The 12,353-nt window shown below is 40.6% G+C and overlaps 1 protein-coding gene across 23 annotated transcripts in view; it reads left to right on the top strand.

The window, feature by feature from the left end:
- Positions 1–12,353, top strand: part of caska (calcium/calmodulin-dependent serine protein kinase a) — a 119,031-nt gene that overhangs the window by 36,074 nt on the left and 70,604 nt on the right. The window lies entirely within an intron of this gene.

Here is a 12,353-nt window from a genome sequence, read left to right on the forward strand (position 1 = left end):
TTATTATTCCCACTGTTTACTGAGAAACTACAACACCTCTTTGAATGGATCAATAGTGTCTTGATACCAGCATCCTCCACAAAAGAGGCCCTTCAAGGCCACGTTTCTCTCCTCAGAATAGAACGACTCTTGATACAACAGAGGCGAGTTATTAACACGAACAGGACTTCGAACGACAATACAAATTGACTTTTTGCTCATAATACGACCCTTTCTAATCGACCCTATATGACTATTTAAAACTATTAGATAAATAAAACTATTTTCCCTCCTCCGTATAGCACCAAAGCAGCATTGATTGTTTGTGTAGCTTGAAAAGGAAGTCCTTCATTGGCTCTTAAAATGGAGACGAGTCAAATTATACTTGGATTGCAGTCCTCCTCCTCCTCTCTAAAGTTCAACATTGGTTCTGGTTTCTGACATTGATAGCGTGGAGATTTGTCACGTGGCGAAACAGAAAAATCCCTTTAAACCGTGATGGAAGGTTTGATCATAGAAGTCAAGTAACTGACTTTGCCTCTTGTTTCAAGCATCGATGAGCGGTCTAAGCTGGGTGGTCTACTCCCCGCAAACCCTCCCTAAGTATCAAAGTGCATGATGCACTCCAACTCTAGCACTGCGAGGGGTTTTTTAAAGAGAAGCCTGTCAACTCTGCTGCATAGATGCCTTTGTACACGTGTTTATATACGTGTATTCCCGTAGAGCTTTGCAGGTGCTGCCATGTCCGGGCTGCTGTCTAATCCCCACAGGAGCATATTTAAGCTTACCGAGCTATGTTTCCTTACATAACTAGTGTGGGAGAGGGGGATAAAGGCATGAATCTCGTAACAGGAGCTTGGAGAAGAGGCCTCTGATGGGTACATTAAGACAGAGGAAGCTGTAGAATAGACACAGAGGCTATATGGATTTATTTGTTTCTTTTTGTTTACACTCCTGTTGCTATTAACATCACTACACTTATAAAAGGTTGAAATCTAACTAACCTGTAGCCTGGTTAGCAATGATTAGCAACAGATCCCCAGAAGAAATTACCTTTATTTCTAATATTGAGAAATTGGTCAATACTGCTTAAAGTAAGTATTTACAGCCTTGAGCACATATCATGTATTGCAAAAGGAGACGTGCTCGTACTGAATCCACCACAGGGGCCTCTTGCCTGACTGATCTCATGAATCCAGCTCATAAGATGAAGTGATCTTTTACTGATCGGATAGGCAACTTACACACACACACACACACACACAGCGGGCAGAGGCATCCCAATAGCCACTGGGACAAACATGTCTGAGATTCTTCTGCCGATTGCTCTTCTTGGCAGATTTTTTTAAACATACTTTTGAGCAAATAAAATTTTGTGGCTAGTGACCCGCATCCTTGAATATTTCACTGCAGGCAGGCTCATCACAGTGTATGCCAGTGAAGGGGCAGTCATGGCAGGACAGAAAATGCTAGTTTATCGCTAAACCCCATATACCAATCAAGGCATTTTTCTATTGAGAATAAAAAATTCTTATTGTGATTTAATATATTTGAGGTTTTATTGCTGCATTATTTTGGAATGCTTAGAGAAACATACTATACGCGTGGAAATCGTAATGTCCATACACGGAAAACCAACATTCATTCAAATTTCACATTGAAATTATGTCAACATCCTGTATCACCAAGTACAGGGTTACTTCCCAGCAGCTGTCCCGCTGACAGGAAGAATAAGTAAGGAACCCTGACGGAAATTCAGTAAAAGGAATGGTTCCAATTGGGCTTTTTTTAAAGGGTCATTATAAGATTTTTTTATCATTCTGGGAATCAGGCGAAGCCAGTGGAGTTGCATATAAAACAAATATAAAGCTGAAAATGAGCATCTCAGGGCCCATTAAATTCAGCCAGAGGTTTGCTTTCTGATAGCAAAAATTCTTCAGACACTTTAATTCTCATTGTATATGTTTGTCACGACCAGTGAGAATAGGAGCGTACGGATTTGGGCATAACCTTTTTGTTTCATCATGATAACTTCAATGTTCCACAGAATGTAAGTGTTCTTTCCCCTCCTAGAAGGCATCATTATTTAAGTTTTGATCAGAAGCTTTTTGTCTTATTGAAGTCGCCTGACCTCTTGGAAAGTAGCTTAGTAGGTGCTACTCTTATGTTGTTCTTTTGTGCTGAAGTACAGCCTTCCTTAACACAGGTTTTGTCCGTGACGAGCATTTGGAGTGTGAGTGATGCCAAGAACCCGTGTATGTCATAAAGCAGGTGACATTTATGGAATGAGATGTGTGGTGATTGATACACAATGGAATTGGGAATGAGTGCAGCCTGCAAATCACCTTTTACTGCGTCAATGCACACGGATGCAGATAGACTCCATGCAATATTGGGCACCCTATCTTTTTGATGTTGTTGTAAATTCCCATTGGTTACCCTGACATGAGATGTTGGAAATGTTCCCCCTCTGCCAGTGCTCCCCGCACAGCATCTAATAATGGGATACTACATTTTCACGGGACCAACCTGAAACCTTTTCAACACACCTGTCCAAGGCTAAAACAACATGGCATTCCAACTCTTCAATCAACATTTACGGATATTGATGACCTTTAAATATTTCGATTAACCGATCAAATATTAAAAGCCCCATTGTTTTAAAACATCAACCTTTTTTCCTGAAGTAACATTTAACCCCTTGAGGTAAAGTTGTTTTTTTTTCTTTTTTACTTTGCACTAAAATGTTACTCTCATCAGAAGATGTCGGTGATGCAAAAACAGCATTTCAGCACCTGGCATTAAACATCTACAGACACGTGTGTCACTACTAATGCAAATCCAGGTTTATTTATCAACTTCACTGAATAACTTAACTTTTCCATCTACCACACCTGCTCTAAATTTAAGGTGTCCTGCAGTGAGCCTGTTGCAGGGCGACAAGGTTTGGTCAACTGCTCCATTCTAACAATACCAAGCCATCCGTAAGCCTGCTGCTGTCTGTTGTTCTGTCAATAAAATGAACCATATCAGCCTCAAGTGCCTCTCGTTTCAGCCTTAGGAGCTGGTGTTGCTATGAAAATATCACTACCCCCCATTGCTTATCGAGCAATAGTCGCACTTCGCTACCTACGTCTGTTTGCGTCACAACACATTCTGCCAGTCTGCAGGATGAGCATCACTGCAAAGGGAGGATGCTTTGTATTTATAATAGAAAAAAAAATCATACATGGCAATCTTTCAATCCAAAATATTTCTATTGAATGATTGAAACCCAAAATCGCAAGAGAAATAGTAATTCAGTTAAAAGCACCACCTTCACCCCAGACAACAAAACAACCTGCACAGTCTAATCCCCTCAGTTCTATTGTACTTTGCCTCCCCTATCCTGATGCTTGAAGAACTCTTGCTAGTTAGTGAACTCGTAAAGGTTAACATGCCTAACACAGTCCCTTTGTCCTGGACTAGTCAGTCTCACAAGCTCAGATCCCACTACTACTGTGTTGTGCCGGTTTTCCCTCCCTTGGTTGTAATCAAATACCCCCAAAGACATCCCCATATTTTCTCACAGTTTTATTCGACATAATTTAAAGCTACTGCTCCTCCTTACACATCAGGGTCAGCTGAAGTGCAGGGTTGAAGTCTAGGAGTTATAGACTAGTCATTAAGTGCTTATTGCCAGGCAATGAGGGAGTAGAGGTCACAAATGTTTATCATTCACACTGCCTGATTGTCTTTGCCAGTCATGTAGTTAGCACCAACTCAGTGGTGCAACTGGATTCAGTCTGACACACACAGTCACACTCTCCAAATTAACCCAGTCAGGCCATGGACATGTCACGCATCATTGCATACTGAGCCGTATGGGACAATATGGCTGCTGTTAACTTTGTAAAGTGTTGTCTCGTTATGAAGAGAATAGATGACACTAATGCTAACAGCAAATTTGGATACAGAAAACAGCACATGACTAAACAGAAGGATGTGTGATTGGCGGCGATGTAACCACAACGTAGCATCATGCCAGCAAACATTCTTAAAGGCAGGGCAGGACGCATCCACGTCCCCCCCACACAATATCACATATATATTTATATATAAGGGTATACATACCAGCACCATAACTATCACTCCCCTCATCAATTTTTGGAACTTTTTCGTTTATGATTTTTACTTGTTTCCATTTTTTTTTATTATTGTTCTTCATCTATGTTGATCTATATTGATGTGGTTACTTGCTGTTTTGAGCTATAATTTGTCGTGCTGTTGACCTCCTGGGTCATACCAAGTCCTCCCAGTTCAATAGCACCACAAATTACACCCTCCAAAATATGCATTGAAATAAAAAAAAAAAAATAGAAAAAAATTAAAAATGTACAAAAAAAAACCTTATTGACAGATTATGCCAAAATCAAAGGTGGGATTTATTGCAGGTATGTTATTATACGCTGTTTTGGTTTTATATAGATGTACTTAATAGAATGGCTACTGAGTGCAGCAGTGCAGCAAGCTGACTTGCCTCTCCTCTGACATGATTGCCATCTATCTGACAACTGCCTCCTTAACATATTCAGAGGGGTAGGGGGGAACCAGTCATTGGCGTTTAAAAAGGGACAAATACAAAAAATGCACAGATTTCTATGAAGGAGAAATAGCCTGTCGCAAAAACTCTCTCAGTAGATAAGCTATCTCTAGCAGAAGTGACCCCGGGACTGAGGACAAGGCTACAGCTACTGCCATGATGATGTGCCAGTCTATTTTCAATCTATGACATTAAATAGAGTTTAGCCTTTTTATGTATAACCTTAACTTGAGGGTTTGCATAATGTCAAATTTGTTTTTTTTCTGCAATGTTTTTTTTTCAGACACGTGACAGTAGTCACACATGTGACTATTGCTGAAGTAATGTCCAGCATCTTTGTTGAGAAATTTGAGTGTAAGTTGACTAGTTGTCGTTTTTTTTTTTTTTGTTGTTGTTTTTTTTACTTTACTTCATTTGATTATTTAATGTTTAAAGGGCTAACTTCTCTGACAGTTCGTGCCATCTATCTTAAAGCCAAAACCCAAGTATGAGGACATTTTCTCAAAAATTGCTTGGTATGTTGAGCCAACTTTATTTCATATTCACATTTGCGGATGAAGGATTGATGTTGTACCAAACACTTCAGCAAAACACCACCAAGACCTTATAACATTCACTTTTCTGGCATCTCCTGCATCAAGGAGGTAGAATGATGTGCATGTGTGCGTGCGTGCGTGCATGCGTGTGTGCGTGCGTGCGTGCGTGCGTGCGTGCGTGTGTGTGTGTGTGAGACAAACAACTTCTGCCTAACCTCTTGCAATTAGAGACTTATTTTTACTCCTTTTACAACATGGTCATTTTTAAAACACTAAACTTAAAAACATATAAAAACTCTTGGGCATCTTGTTTGAACAGGCAAGGAGTGGCATATTTTCCTGACTGCTCTTCCAAAAAAAAAAAAAAAAAAAAAAAAAAAAGGGATGATGAACAAAACAGTAATGGCTTGATCCGGGGCCTCTGCCACGAAATGAAGTACCAGAGTCAACACAAACTCAACCATCCTGCACACACACTCAGAGATATTCTTACCCTCCACATGCTGACCTGGCTGAACAAATACATTCCATATTCCATCTGTTTCCCACCCACGCTGGTTGCAGCACACACATGTACAATGTGTGGATATATCTTTTTGGGTAAACGTCAAAGTCCAACTGAAGGTGGGCTTCCCATAATCACAGGAATTACAGCAGCCAGAAGTGTCAACATTCAGTCAAGTGTGAACATCCTGGCTCCCCAGAAGCATCCTTTTACAAGGACAAGTGGATGAAATGAGGAAAGGATGAGCACAAAAGAAGACCTTATTTCAAATGAGGGAGTGTAATGTCTTTCTTCCGTTACCGTTGTTGATAGAAGTCATAGAATCAGTGTCTGCATTACTTTGTAATGTTCCATCTAAATAAGAAGGAAGCAAGTGAGACTTCCGTTTAAAACACCCTAGTTGTCTCATTTTGCCGTTTCCAAGATGATCAAGTGTCCAAATATTTGGCCTTATAATGAACGATAACCATACTTTATCCTCTACACATATTAAAGAGCATTTATATTTAAAAGTCATCCGTGCCATAAATATGCACTGAAGTTAATTTTCTTATCAAGCGGACTGTATATGAATTCACGACACAGAGAAATTGTGAGGAATAATCAACATGTTGTGACCTTGCAAACACATTTTGCTTAATTATTCAGTAATGAGATCTGTAATTGTAACCTTAATAATGGTGTATCCTTGGTTGATTTGGCTTCCTTAAATGCACTTAATACGTCATGTACTTTTTCATTTAAAGTAAACAGTAGGATTTCTTTTTTTCTGTTTTTTTCCATGCCTCCCCCACCCCCAGAACCTGTCAAACAGCAGATATGGTATATACTTATAAACTCATTTCACAAGGAAACTAATTAGTCATTTTCATTTTTGACATGATCCTCTTAATCTTGTTTTTGGAAGACGCAGACTCGGGGGTTGCTGAAGTGGGACTCTCCCTTCTCCCATCATGTCTTTCACTGTCACTTTTCACTCTTCCTGTCTGCATTTTTCTCCTTCTTTCCATCTTCCCTCCCTTCTCTTCCTGTTATTCTAGTGAGGGTGGCTAAAGTGCAGGAATCATCAGGACGGCCCCTGTGCAGCTGACTTCTATTCAGAGCTATAATAGCAGGCGCTATGTGCAGCTGAGCCTCATTCAAAGCCAGAGAGCCTCCTCCGCATACAGTCGATTTCTTCCAAAGACACCCAGTTCCGCCTCTCCAGCCGTCTGCGGTTCAAAGCAAGTCCCCCCCCCCACCCCATTGGCCTCCCCATTTGTCTGCCCACTTTCAGATTTCCGAACTAAATTTTTCCTACTTTCCAGCGTAGGGACAAATTAGGGACACCGTTCCTCTTTTTTGGGTAAAGATTCCTTCTTCAGGCTAGTAGTTCGGGGAAAGTACAGATCGAGAGGTGGGCCGGGTAGAAACCAAGTGATATACCGGTTATCTGTCTAAAAATCAACCGGAGGCGTCAGGTTAGGAATGATGTCATTGACATGCCATGAATGGCATTGTATTGCAGACTATTTGAACATGCAATAAAAAGGAAGTTTTTTTTTTGTATATACAGAAGAACTGTCCTAGTTTGTATTTTGAGTTTCCCCTACTTAAACTGTTGTAGTATGTATTTTGAGTTTTGTACATTGCCTTTATTTTTTAGCTTGAAACCAATTCAAGAATGAAAAGAAATCTCACAGTTGCTGATATGGTTGTTGATGGAGTGAATTTAAGAGCGGCAAATTGGATTATTTTCTGATTAACAGTAACAGTATTACAATTTGGTATTTCTCAGAAGACAGCTTTTTTTTGACGAATACCCTGTTGTCCATGATTACTTAATGCTGTTATGTGATCTACTTTTTTAACTTTTGTTTTTGAACCAGCACAGTTTGAAAACAAAAGTCAACAGTATTTGGAGCACACATATAATCTGATACGTCCATGTAATCTTCATCCACTGTTATTGGCTACCTCAACAGACCAACCATGTGTCAAAACAGGTAAAACATTATAATACATTCATATTGACAAGGAAGGCATTGCTGTAGTTCAACAACTTGATGGTAGTTATCCAAAGTAAACACCATCCGAAGGAGTCACACAGCAGTGTCTCATCAGACGTCTCTCCTCAAAATTGAAACGCCCTTTAGTGGACCAATTTTGGCTTTTTTTTCTCAAGTTTTGAAATCGGCAAGCGTAAATGCTATTACAATACAACCCAGATAGATAAAAGTAGTAGGCATATAGTTAAAATACCAAAAACAGCTTCAAAGAATTGTGCCAGTTACAGGCTGCAGTTGCTTTAATAAATTTCCCAAATTGATTATTTTTTAATTTTAACAGCTCCTAAAGTGGTAGACTTACGATAGTGACTATTTGCATCTACAACACTCAAGGTGGCCTGATCCGCCTGTTTTTTTTTTTTTTTTCATTTGAACTTTTGCCTGGGAATCCATACTTTTATGAGTACCCTGGTAATAATTTACGCGTCCCTTCTATGCTTCCAAGGGTTTTCATACCTCGATCATATAAAAAATGGAGAGGCGTTTTGACCTGGCTAAAAACTGTAACTGCCAAGTTGTGTTTCATCGTAAAACGACATTTTAGGTCTCGACATCTTGAATCCTGCATTTGTCTGATTATATTTGACTTAAACTAAAAACCAAAAAAGAAATGAAAGTCCTTGAAACTCAAACAGCAGAGTGTGATCCTTTCTATCTGTGATAGTAAGAAACAATATAACAGACACACACTGAAATGTTTTAAATGATATGTTGCTTTAATTTATGAGTGAGAATGTATTTTTTTTTATATTTTGTGTGCCGCATCTGAAGTTACAGAAAGGGAGGTTTCCAATATGTGTGACCCTGGTTCATATTCAAATATTTCCACAATGTTTGCTCACAATTCATTGTATCAACTCAAGTTGAGAAAGAGTTTTGTTTGCCTGTCACCTCTTGCTGCACATATCATTAAAAAAGGATGCAAAGTATCATGTTTGCACCTCATCGTTTCTTCAAAGAAGCTACTCTTTTCAAGCTTGGTGTTTTTGTACATCATTGCCTATCTAGCTTTCCTCTCACATGTCCTTTCTTTGTCTGTCCACGATCCCTCAAGGCCTCTTGTTCATGGTTGTATGGAGTGCAGTCTTGAGGGAGGCATGACATTTGCTGCCCTGTGACGGAGTACAGAGGTGCAGTGACTGGACTGTAGCAGGGAACAAGATAACAGAGAAGAGGACTTGACTGCATTACTAATGAGAATTCTCTGACCCATTGTTCGGACTCAAAAAGTTTAGGTCAAGGCAGATCCTTCCCAGGCTTAAGTTGAATTTCAGATCCCCCAAAACCCCAAAAGAAAACCTTTGTCTGGCCGTAAGTGTCAGCTTACTGACACCTAAGTTCATTATTCCATCATGATGCTATCTCACCAATGGAAAGGTAGATTTCCCCATGGAGCCTAGCACTCTGATTCAAGAAAGATTCCGGAGAAGCTGGAGGAAAGCTATAATTGCTCTGTCTTCTTTCCGGTGCTTGTAGAAAATGAGCCCAGTTTTGAACAACATCCAGTTTTTGATTCATCAGCAGTTTCTGTCATAAGTGGCTGTCAACTGAACATTTTGTTTGCTTGATTGGTTTAGCTGAAAACAAGCAAAGAGGAGTACATATCACCACAGTATGCTTAACATGGAATTTACCATCTCAGTATCCTTGTTAATTGGACTCCGAAGAAGCCAATAAAAAGCCCATCGTGATGAAGAACCAAGGAAACCAATTAATGTTTCAGCTCACTGAACTAGTGACCTAATGACCTCTCTGGTTGTGTGTGAGCAAGCTAGAAAGGGCTGCATTTGGTTACAGTATGCAAAACATTACTGTCATCACTCCCGCTTGCTGTTGATTTTAATGTGATCTGTGTTTAAACTGTGTGCGTGTGTGTGTTCGTGCGTGTGCCATGCACAATTGGGCATGGTGCCGTTCTACCTCACCCATCTGACGCTAAGCAGCTTTAACTTGATTGCCATCTGTTCGACCAGTCCGTATTTGTGCACAAAGGCAGCGTCACACTGCTACCACAAACTCACACACACACACACACACACACACACACACACACACACAAACACACACACACACACACACACTCAAATACTCGCAGTTTCAAGGATGTAGATGAAAAAAGACAATTTGTGCATAATATGGATGGTAAACACGTCATAAAGAAGACCAAATGAATGTATGACAGTTAAAGGATGACTCATTGTCATGATTTTGCCAGTTTAGTGATTGTTTATTGTCTTTTTATGTGCTGAGTCTGTACTTTAGTAAGTCAGTTGTCACTCTCTTGGTGGCTGGTTGCAGTAATTTGGGGGATCTGATAGAAACTGAGCACAGAAGGAAACAGTAAGCTCCCTCATGTGGCTCAAATTAGCACTGCAGAGGTAAATCTCACAAGACAACGTAAAGTTTATTGTGAAATCAAATTTGCAACCCAAATAAAATCTCCCTTTTACGCCTCAGTGGGCTTGAATCCAGTTTTCATGATGTTCTGCAGCTGTTGGACCAAACACAAGAATATTGACCTTTTGAGTGTATAGTTGCGAAGACCGGAAACAGCCATCACCAAATCCCCAACTCAAGGTTTAACATTTCCCCCAGTCTCAAAATCTATAGATGACATCTGCCTTCTATCAAACCCCATATCTTTTATCTAGGATTAACACTGCATCGGGTAGGATTGTTTTATCTATCTATCTGTCTGTCTGTCTGTCTGTCTGTCTGTCTGTCTATACAAACATATATGTATATACCGTAATTCCGGACGATAAGCCGCGACTTTTTTTAGTTAAACAACGATGCAGCTTATGTATGGATTTTTTGGGGGGCGGGGGCTAACGAGCTTTACGCCGCTAAAACATTTATCCTTGTCACATCGGAACAATGAAATGACCGGGAAAGTCTGAGTCCGTTCAATTTCAACACAGAAGAAGACGATTTTGACCTTTTAGTGTGCAGGAGGAAGCCCAAGGTAGTGATCGGTGCCACTTATATTGAGGTGTGCTCAATAGTCCGGAAATTACGGTATACATATATACACATACACAATCATCAGCTACAGTATTTCACTCACTTAGTAATGAGAGAAAAGCCCGGAGCCTCCCTATTAATGTATCAGTTACAGTTAGTCTGTGCTTCCTGACCTGTGCTGGGTGTTTCTCCCACTTTACAATGCATACTGGGACAGGCTCCAGCTTGTAAGCAGATACTGGAAAGAGATGGGAGGCAGTTTCTGCTGGCCCCTGCCTTTATGTCTTGTCTTACAGGAGATCTGTTGGTTCATTATCTGCACCAGGTCCAATCTCCACTCCTTGATTTCCCAATCTATTCACAAGTTCCCACGTACACACACGTAGTGTAACTAAGTTTAAGCCCATTACCCTAGTGTTGTGACTGCAATTGTACCTAGGAGCTTTATTTTTAGACAGTATCTTCCTGCTCTACTGCACTATAACCCTTACTCACTGGCTTGTTAATTCTAACCCTCAGCCCTTGAGTGGCAGATCCCTCTTTATCCCACTGACTGAATGGGATGATGCACTCTCTCCACAGGAGGGGTGACTCAGTGGTGCAATGAGAGCCAACGTTCAGCTTTGGCTGCTCCGTGTGCACCAGTGAGCCACCTTTCTGTACCTGGTGTTCTTTTGTTATGGATTTTAATGTAAATTTAATTCAAACAAGAATAAAAAGGAGGAGATTACTTTATGGAAAAGGATGCTGCAAAACTGTCATATCACTAAAAACAACCTTATCTGAATGTGTTTTATTTGTTATATTTTATAACAGCATGATACCCATCTTATATCCTTTGAGCACCACTTGGATTTTGTAACTATTAGCACCATAGCAATGGTAGCTGCAAGCCTGATCTTACCTTGTCAGGAGCTGTATGTGAGAACCCAAGTGTCCAAGATCAGCTCGATAGAAATTGAAGAGGCTGTGTTAAGATTCAAGATACAAAGTTTTTATTGTCATATGTACAGTGTGGAAACATGTTTCCCTGTACAATGAAATTCTTACTTTACTGTCCACAGTGCATTTGCATTTGGATTTGTTTCGACAATAAATAGATACTGTGGACATTATTATAAATATGAACAGTGTTTGCAGTGCAGCTTGGTGTGCAACTCACAAAGTGCAGGTGCAGCGGTGACTACAGTTTAAATGGCAGTAGTTTCATGTGCAGTGCCGCATTTAAAGTGCAGAAAAGACGCATGAGTGTCAGCTGTTTAGGATTCCGATGGCAGTCAGGTAGAACGAATTCTTCAGTCGTATCGTTCTACATTTCACACTCCTGTATCTCGGACCGGAGGGTAGGAGTGTGAACAGTCCATGTTGAGAGTGGGTGTGGTGGATGTGCAAGAATGTGTTCCCCTCCTTCCTCATGTCCACTATCATTTCCTTGGTCTTGTTCGTGTTGAGGATGAGATTGTTGTCCTGGTACCACTTCACCAGACTGGCCACGTTCATCCTGTTGGCTGTTTTGTCTCCACCGGTGACGTGTCCTATCACTGCAGTGTCATCTGCAAACTTCAGGATGATGTCGTCCTCATGGGAGGCGGTACAGTCGTGGGTGAAGGGGTATTGAGGATAGGGCTGAGGATATAGCCTTAAGGGGTGTCTATGTTCATGATGATGCTGGCTGAGGTCTTATTATCCATCCTGACAGACTGGCGTCTGCCAGTCAGGAAGCCCAGTAGCCAGTCACA

The sequence above is a fragment of the Fistularia commersonii genome, chromosome 4, assembly GCF_037954325.1.
Source record: "Fistularia commersonii isolate RoL2024-O1a breed Wild chromosome 4, RoL_Fcom_v1.0, whole genome shotgun sequence".
NCBI classification, from domain to species: domain Eukaryota; kingdom Metazoa; phylum Chordata; class Actinopteri; order Syngnathiformes; family Fistulariidae; genus Fistularia; species Fistularia commersonii.